Raw genomic sequence first — 8,860 nt, forward strand, 5'->3', positions numbered from 1 at the left:
ATGATTTTTTTTTTGCACAACATAAAAACAGCATTGTTAACTTTCATTGCTTCTAAAGATTTAATACCAAATATTTGAAACAGTGGCTGAAACCACTAGTGAGCTAATGTGATATTGGTAATCAGACAGCGTAAAATCTGAATCTTGGCTCTTGCCTAATGTAGATGTGAAATTACAGGGTCTTAGCCATAACTGTCATGAGGGAGGAGTTGCCCTGGGGCCTACACATTGGATAGATAAGGCCGGGGTTTCACCTGAAGTGTGGGTGTGTAAGAGAACAACATTAAGAGAGATATCACTGGGAAAAAAAAAAAGAATTAATGGGAAATCTAGCTTCGTTTTATCATGTGAGCTTTAGTCACCGTTTTACTGACCTATATCAAGTGAGGATTACAGAGATTAGTGAAAGGAATACTTAATAGCTCAACTGTGCGTTCCAAAGAGGATTATCTAGTAAGAGATTTTATGTATCCTGATAGTTGTTCCTCCTCCTATAGGGCTGATTAACTCAACTCTGAAGATAGCATCCTTTTCCAGAGTAAGATATACCACTAGTGTGGTAGTAGCTGTGTATTTGCCAACAAAGTGAAATGGAGAATTATATGCATTGAGTGAATTTGATCCACAAAAGTATTTGCATTGGCTGATTCATGTAACTCCCAAAGTAATTCAAGGAAGTCCAAAAACCTTCAAAAGGAAGACATATTTCGTTGACAATCTGCCCTTCCAACCCTATCTTTCCTCTCAATAGCAGGTTCCTTCATTGCTTCCCTCTCTTACAACTATCTATACATCTATACAACTATATCTCTATCTTACAACTATCTATGTTTTCATTTTCTACTTCACTTAGAGTAAACACACTTTTCAGTTAACCCTTTGTTCAGGAAAGGTTGAGGACTCAGATAAGTTATTGAATAGGAGAATTTTAGATACACAATAAAATTTCTCCAAAAAAAACTTCAGCCACCTCTGTGGAAGGAGTAAGCCCTCTTCACATTAACTAAATGTGTCAACACGTCCAATCAATTTGAACTTTGTTGAAGGATTTCATTTCTCATTACAGATCTTGACAGCACCTGAGTAATCTGATACTAGCAAGATTTTCCCACATATTACTCTCTTGTTTTATCTCTGCCAGTGACTAACATGGCTACATTTTGATCCATACATATTCACAAATCTTATACAAGTCTGTAGCAGTGACAAGATTAGTAATTTTGTACAACATTGGCCTTTGAAGAAGCCATTTATTGAGATATTAGTATAGTTCATCCTGAAAATAAGTTAACAACTTAATATGTTCCATATGACCTATTTACAGCTCTATTTTGGCATAACCCTGTCATATATATTCATAAATAATATTATTGTGGTCTCATTTGAAGTTTTGCTCATAAATTTAAATATCACCACTTGAAAATATTTTTACAGAAGATATAAGGAGCATTGACACAAAACTACTAATCCCCCATCTTTATGCCACAAAAAGAAATAATGCTTATTGTTTTAGATAACTTTTTAAAAAAGCTTATCCATGATTAATTGTCATATTATTAAGTATGATTAGAAAAAAAATTAGAAATTCACTGAGAAATATATTATTTATATAACATCTTACAGTTCCAACACATAAATTTTACATCCACTCTATCATTGAAACTTCACTAGCAACCCTATAAGATTGTTGGTGCAGGTGTTATCATCTCTATTTTATAGGTGAAGGAACTGGAACTCAGTTAAGTGACCTGCCCAGGGTCATTCAGGTCATCAGAGGGGTTAGCTGAGAATTGAACCTAGACTCCTCTGACTCCAGGTTGGTGGTTTAAAAAATATTACATATGTATGTATACGTATATAACATTACACTACCTCTTTGCCTCATATGCTGTACTGCTTTCTTGTGACTTAGTTGATAAATCTTTAAGCTCACACTGGCAAAGGACTATGATTGAACACTTGCATTTCTCTCAAACCTCTGTTGACTAAGCAGGGCGAACATGAGCAGAGGGATAGAAGAAGAAATCCCAACAGCTTTCTCAAGCCTCCCAAGTGGGCCTTCACAGTATGGCTTCATTATTTCATTTACAGCATTGTGAATTCACAGCTGCCAGACAAATCCATACTGAAATGTAAGTATAAAGTGCATTCCAAAGCCAAATGCAAATATTCTTCCTAGTCTCCATTTGTGGATTTTTGTGCCAGTGTTTCAATTTGAATATTTGGATATTTTGGGTATTTTGGGCAGGTCCTTCTTTCCCCAAATATTAGCCCAATTCCACTGGCTCTCAGTTTACCATTATAACTTTAATTTTTCTAAGTCTTGAAAGCGTTTGCTCTGCAAGAGTCCTCTATTAAATGCATCCCCTTCCACCACCCTAAGTAATGCTTCAGTTACCTGTTAATAGTTTAGCAGAGATGAACAGGAATAGCTACCAGGATTTGCATCTGGGAAAAGGGTATTTGTCTAGGGTACCAGGGGAAAGGGGCATTGATAGGGGAAGATAGGAGAGCTCTAAAGACAAACTCCATCTACTTCACAATTTGTCCCCAGGGTTGACTGGATGATTAAGATTTGACTGGACTTCAAGTATTTGATTTTTCAGCAAATACTTGAAAATAGATCAAACATGTTAGAATTATTCTCTGATGCCTGAGAAGGATATGTTAAAGCTGAAGTCCAAACAGAAACTGGTGTCTTCAGGAGGGATGAAAAATTAATACATTCAGGAATTGGGTTTGCTTATAGTTCTCTCGTGAAGGATAAGAATTTGTTAACTAAAATCAAGGTAGAGGGTCTCATTTAATCTGTCATTACATGAAGATATTGATTGAACCTGGATCCCTGATGCAACAGGACAATATCCCGTTTAAAAGGAGCTGTAGCTATGCACTTCCTGATTCTTTAATTATCATAGGTATGAAGGGAGCATGGACCAGGTGCTCTGGTGCACAGGCCTATGCACTGTGCATACCCATAAATATGGAGCCATGACTCTTTTGTTCAAACAAATAAAGGTTTTGCATCCACAATGTAAGTATAAATAGTTTTGAGAGAATGCTGCACTGGGAAGTCAGGAAGACATGTTCAAATCCTGCCTCCAACACTTTACTGGATGTATGTCTCTGAGCAGTCACTTAGCCTCTCTTGGCCTCAGTTTCCTCTTCTGTAAAACAAGAGGGCTGGCTTCAGTAATTTCTAAAGTTCCTTCTAGCTTGGTATCTATCATCCTAATTTTGTTTCCTTCTGCAGACATCAGTGTTTGTTATGTAATGATGCCACACTCTCCCCAACTCTTAGAAGCAACATGCACATGTATGCACTAGATAAGCCTATATGTAACAAATTACAATAGCAACACGTATAAAGAAGAGAGATTTTAAGATTTATTTACTATTCAGCACTATGGGCCCCATAAATCATACATGTAAACTCTCTTTAAAAAAAGATTTTGGATTTATTTTAGATCAGACTATTTTTTCAGATCAATATTTTGATAATAGGATTAGGAATTTTGATAATACTAACTCATTACTGAATGTCAAAGGCATATGCATTAACAGTAGTGAGATCACCAGAATCAGCTCCATAATACTTTAGCTTCTTGATTTTCTGTAGGAATGCTGAGGCCCTTGTCAATGAGAAGCTGACCCCCAAGGCATGACTATTAAAAAATTATTTTAAAGGCTACAAGACACACGGATTTGACTTAACTTGATACTCTTTTACAACTGAGGTTCTTAATAAAATTACATTTTTACTGACTGGTCACATGAATCCTGTGCTGATCATGCATTGTTCGTGAATCAAACCAAGAGACATTTAAAAATGGCTAGCACTAGGGAAACTTAATAGCTTTTCTTTTTTTTTAGCAGATTAGTTAAATCACTGTAACTATGATTTCAAATAATTTATATCCAAACAGAAAGACTCCAGTGAGCCACAGAAGACACCCTTGCAAGGAAAGTAAATTTTAGATTAAAACTCATTCTATTGCTGGGTTGTTGAAGAATTTTTAAAATGGAGAAATGCTCTTTCATTCTCTCCTAAATCTTTTATATGAATGGAATTATTGGGCAAAATAAAATTATGTGTGTGAGTACATGAATTTTTAGTCTATCCTATGTATGTATATGTGATTGTACAAACATGTATTTTCTAGCTAATGTTCAACAGGCTAAAAGCCCAACATTTCATGTATATTGCATGATTGACTTGGTAAATTAAACTCTCCCTGTTTCAAGAATGAGTGTATTGAGGGAGATTCTTTTATTTTGTTTCTCATTGAATATTAGCCACACCTTCAGGTTAATGTTCAACATCAGTCTGCTGCCCAACAATTAACTGTACCATATAGCTTCAAAGAATGTTAGAGTTGTAAAATACCTTGGGATACTCTAACCCAAGCCCCTTAATTTTACAGATTAAGATACAAAGGCAGGGAGAGTTGAAATGACTTGGCCAAGACCCTATTGCCATGTAGTGGCGGACCCCCTGTCCATCTTCTGAATGCCCACCTCATCTAACTTTTGTGAACCACTAACGTCCATCAGCAACATTCAGAATGAATTTTAGCTTCCACAGTATAAAGTAATGAATCAACCGGCACATTCAACCAGAAATCTGAATTGTCCTGAAGGATGTAATTTCTGAAGATTGCAACAGATCTTGAGAATACCTTAAAAGTAGTTTACTAATTAGCAGGTTGTATGTATTGACACATCTGTTGACAATCTAGTTCTTTTCTGACTTAACTGATTCCAGGATCTACATTACAGACCCTTAGCACATCAAAAGGCTGTTTAAATTAACCATGGGATCAAAAGATTAAATATGATTACAATTTATCACTTTGTTCATTTAAACACTGTTTTCATGAGCCAACAATGCCATGTCAGGTAGGAATCCATCTGTTAAGTAAACAACTCTCTTGGTTGAGAATAAAAATGTCAACACAGGCAAAATACACTCTGCAAATGCTTGATGCATATTAACAGATTCATTATATTATTGTCCTGCATGCTTGAAGATGACCCTTTATGATAATTTTCTTATTGTGACAATGTGATTGAAAGCTCTTATTGCCAACAGTCCTTACTTCATGCTGTATTTTGTAATGATTAGCTAATGAGGTAGGACTTTCTGACAGGATGGTGATATACTCTCTAAATAAGCAACTTGACTGTTTAGGATGGTTGATAAGTTTATGGATTGTTTTCCCACTGGCTACTCATCCGATTTAGCACTCAGTTTAGGAAGAGGCTTGCAAAACGGCTTCCATTGACAATCTCACCTGCAATTTTCAACAGTATAATTTTTAATCTCCTGGTGAGAAGTCATGTTCATGGTATAAATAGTAACCGGTGTGCTAGTTCAACAATAACTTTCACCTTCATTTTGAAGACACTGATTTTGTTTCTTAGGTCTATTTTCTTCTAGCAATTAGAAGGCAATGGGATCATTAGGTGATTTATATTTTTAGGAAAGTATGTTACAGGTAACTTGAGAGGGGGCAAAAATGGGCTTATTTTATTTTGTAGCAAAGATTTAAAAATTGGAAAAATAAAGCAACATAATAATATCTAATGAGGGAAATGTTGTGTGCAGATGTCTGTTTGTCTATTAATCCCCCAAAGGACTGTATCCTTTTATTTATATGAGTAACATCAGAAACAAACATGTTACCAAAAATATATTCCACTTAAAAGAATGGATAAACACAATATGAATTTAATGGCAAAAAATAAGTTTTTAAAATGGATTTTAAGGTTTTGAATGTGAAAAGAACTGTAATTTTTACAAGCATGCAGTATGGTTTGTAAATATACCATTTCCCCTCTATGGGCCTTTGTTTCATCTCCTGTCAAATGAGGGAGGATTTTATTAGATGATCTCAAAGGCCCCTTCTACTAACACTCTGACTCTGTACGTGCTACTCCCATGAGTCATGTGGTGATCGCATTCTATACAGCTTTTGATGTGGTAGCAAAGTGTAAACTAGGGTCCAAGTTATGTACATTTTACATGATGCAAAGAAACCTAATTTCATTTTAGTTGTTTCTGAAGTCTCCGTCTAGGCACATTGGCAACCAATTTCATTTTCATTGCAATGCATGAATAGCAAAGTCACATACTCTTAAGTTAATTCAAAGGGCATAAGGAATGGAAGGAGAAAAATATAATTTTTGTTGTTGCTGTTGTCATTTGAAATTTCCAGAGTGTCTTTGCACATTGGGCACCATTTCATTTTTATTGCATTGCACTGAGAGCAATGTCACATTTCATTAAGTTAACACCAAGTTAGTAAAAAAGAAAAGCAGAATATTTTGCTGCTATTACTGTTGTTCAAGATTTCTGTCCTGTAGATACTTATTTTTTATGGCGACAAGTTATTTTAATAGGAGAATGCATTAGGAAAAAATGTGGCTTTTTTAGCCAAATTAGCTACTAACTTAAGCTTTGACCTGTGATTTTGTGTGCTCCCTGGGCTATGTGAGGGTAAATAGGTCAGTCTACTAGCATTGGAAACTCTTTTATGACCAACTGGCCAAGGAAATGATAAAACTCAAATTATCCTTCTCTAGACTTGCCATATTTTCTATTGAATATATGGAGACTAACCAAGAGCCTTAGCAGATTGGTTGGTAACCTGAGCTGCCATGTTTTAGGGACCATCAAAATAGTGTACCTTAAAGAAATAGTATAGTTTAGTTATATAGATGGTGATTTTCCATGGGTTGCCCTGAGGTCAGCGCTTAGTATATATGGGTTGGAAAAGCCTCCTTTCCAATTAGAGCCAGTGTGGCATGGTGGAAAGCTTACTGAATTTGGAGTTTCCAGGCCTGACTTTGTGGCCTTGAGTAAGTTACTTTCCCTCTAGGGGCCTCAGTTCCTTCATATGTAGATTGAGGGTATAGGTCTAGATGATTTCTGAAGTCCCTTCTAGCTATAATAATATTATTATTAACTATAATGTAATATAATGGTATACTATATTAATTAATACAATATTATAATGTAATATAATGTAATAATATATAGTATTATAATACTAATAATAGTTAACATTTATATAGTGCTTTAAGGTTAGCAAAAGCACAACTCTGGAAGGTAGATGATAGTATTACCATTTTCATTTTACACATAAGCAAACTGAGAATGAGAGGTTTGATGATTTGTCCAGGGTCAGACAGCTGGTATGTGTCTGCTATATGTATCAAATACTTTATAACTTGCACCTCTTAGTTGCTCTGTAATCTCCGATTCTATGAAATTCAAATTCAAATTCAAATCCAAGGAGTGTTTATTTAAAGCCTAACACATGTGAGATGTCCACTAATGTCTAATGCTTTGTCCTGACAGTGGCGGTGACCCTAGCTAGTTACTTGAAGCCAGTGCCAGATGAACACAAGCTCTGACAGTTTCTACCAAGGTTCTGAATATGCCCTAGCAACATATTGTATGTCTGTCACCTCAGGAACAGCATAGCTAAATTCGGAAAGTCTCATCTCCAGAAGGTTGGCTACCAGGTAATGATTTTTTTTGGCCGCATTAATTCATAAAGATTCTATGAAGACTTGGAGGGGTTATGATTTGAGCCAGTGGAAGGAGTATTCCCACTAATGAAATCACAGACCTTTCAAAATACTGAAGCTATGTGTATAAGGTCATATGTTAAAACAGGGAGCTAAGGTCCTAGGTTAACATGAGGACTGAGGGAAATAAAAAAAGTCATGATTATAATATAAAGGAGAACGTAATGAATGCATGAGAAATACAAAGTGTTATACATTATGTGATTTAAAGTTTGGAGGGACGATAGAAATCACTTGGTTCAATCCCCTCATGTATAGATGAGTAGAGTTCCAGGTGTAAAGTGGCTTGCCTAGGGTCACATAGGCAGTAAGTAGCAGAGACAGGATTTGAATCTAGTTTCTCTAATTCAAAATTCAATGCTGTTTCCTTTACACCATGCTGGTGTTTAGTTGGAATGATTATCTTAGATTTGGTTGGGGTGGACCAGAGAAGATTTCCTGCATCAAGTGGCATTTGGGCTGGGCCTTTGAGGAAGGTAATAATATCTTCAGTGCTTAGTTTTAGAACTATGACAGATATCAATAAAATAAATTTGCCCATAGTTATCTTGTGTTAAACATTTTTCATTAGGTCTACTAGTGTGAAACTAAGGTGGAGCAGTAAAACTGTACGGCTGTGTCCTGGGCTGACCTGAACGAGAATAAATAGCCATTATCAAGACATTTTTTGAGGGGTACCCTCTACATAATCTAACCTACTTGAAATTCCTACCCATAGTCATTTCTTTGAGTTAAGGTATTGTCCACAGAAATACTATATTAAAACACAAATATGTTCCCTGGGATGCATAATACAGGAACCCATTAGCACCTATTAATACCTTAGGATAGAATAATTTGTCAGATTAACTAACTGCCACTTAAAGTCCCAGGACAGCAGAGTGTGGAGGTACCTTAGAAATTTTCCTTTATTTATTCCTCTTCCTTTATTTTATAGCTAGGGAAATGGAGGCCGAGGAGCCAAGTGACTTGTCTAAGCCACACATCTAATCAATAATCAATTGACAAACATTGATTTAGCTCCTTGAGAAAGTAGGAATTATGCTGATCAATGCAATGGCCAATTGTAATTCCAGATGACTGTTGATGAAGCATCCTATCCACCTCTTGCCAGAGAGGTGCAAAAAGGGACCTTCCTTTTTTTTTTTTTTGTCACGGCCAGTGATGGAATTTGTTTTGCTTGTTTAGGTATATTTGTTTCAAGAGGTGTGTCTTTCTTCTTCTTCTTCTTCTTCTTCTTCTTCTTCTTCTTCTTCTTCTTCTT

At 35.8% G+C, this 8,860-nt stretch overlaps 1 long non-coding RNA gene across 1 annotated transcript in view; it reads left to right on the top strand.

Moving 5' to 3' along the window:
• Positions 1-1,996: 1,996 nt before the first annotated feature.
• Positions 1,997-8,860, top strand: part of LOC114044676 — a 15,142-nt gene continuing 8,278 nt past the window's right edge. Inside the window, exons 1-2 of the long non-coding RNA XR_003569275.1 lie at positions 1,997-2,132; positions 7,364-7,530. This is a non-coding gene — a long non-coding RNA (uncharacterized LOC114044676). The remainder of the gene's footprint in view (positions 2,133-7,363; positions 7,531-8,860) is intronic.

Source organism: Vombatus ursinus, unplaced genomic scaffold, assembly GCF_900497805.2.
Source record: "Vombatus ursinus unplaced genomic scaffold, bare-nosed wombat genome assembly UNPS02014774.1, whole genome shotgun sequence".
NCBI lineage: Eukaryota > Metazoa > Chordata > Mammalia > Diprotodontia > Vombatidae > Vombatus > Vombatus ursinus.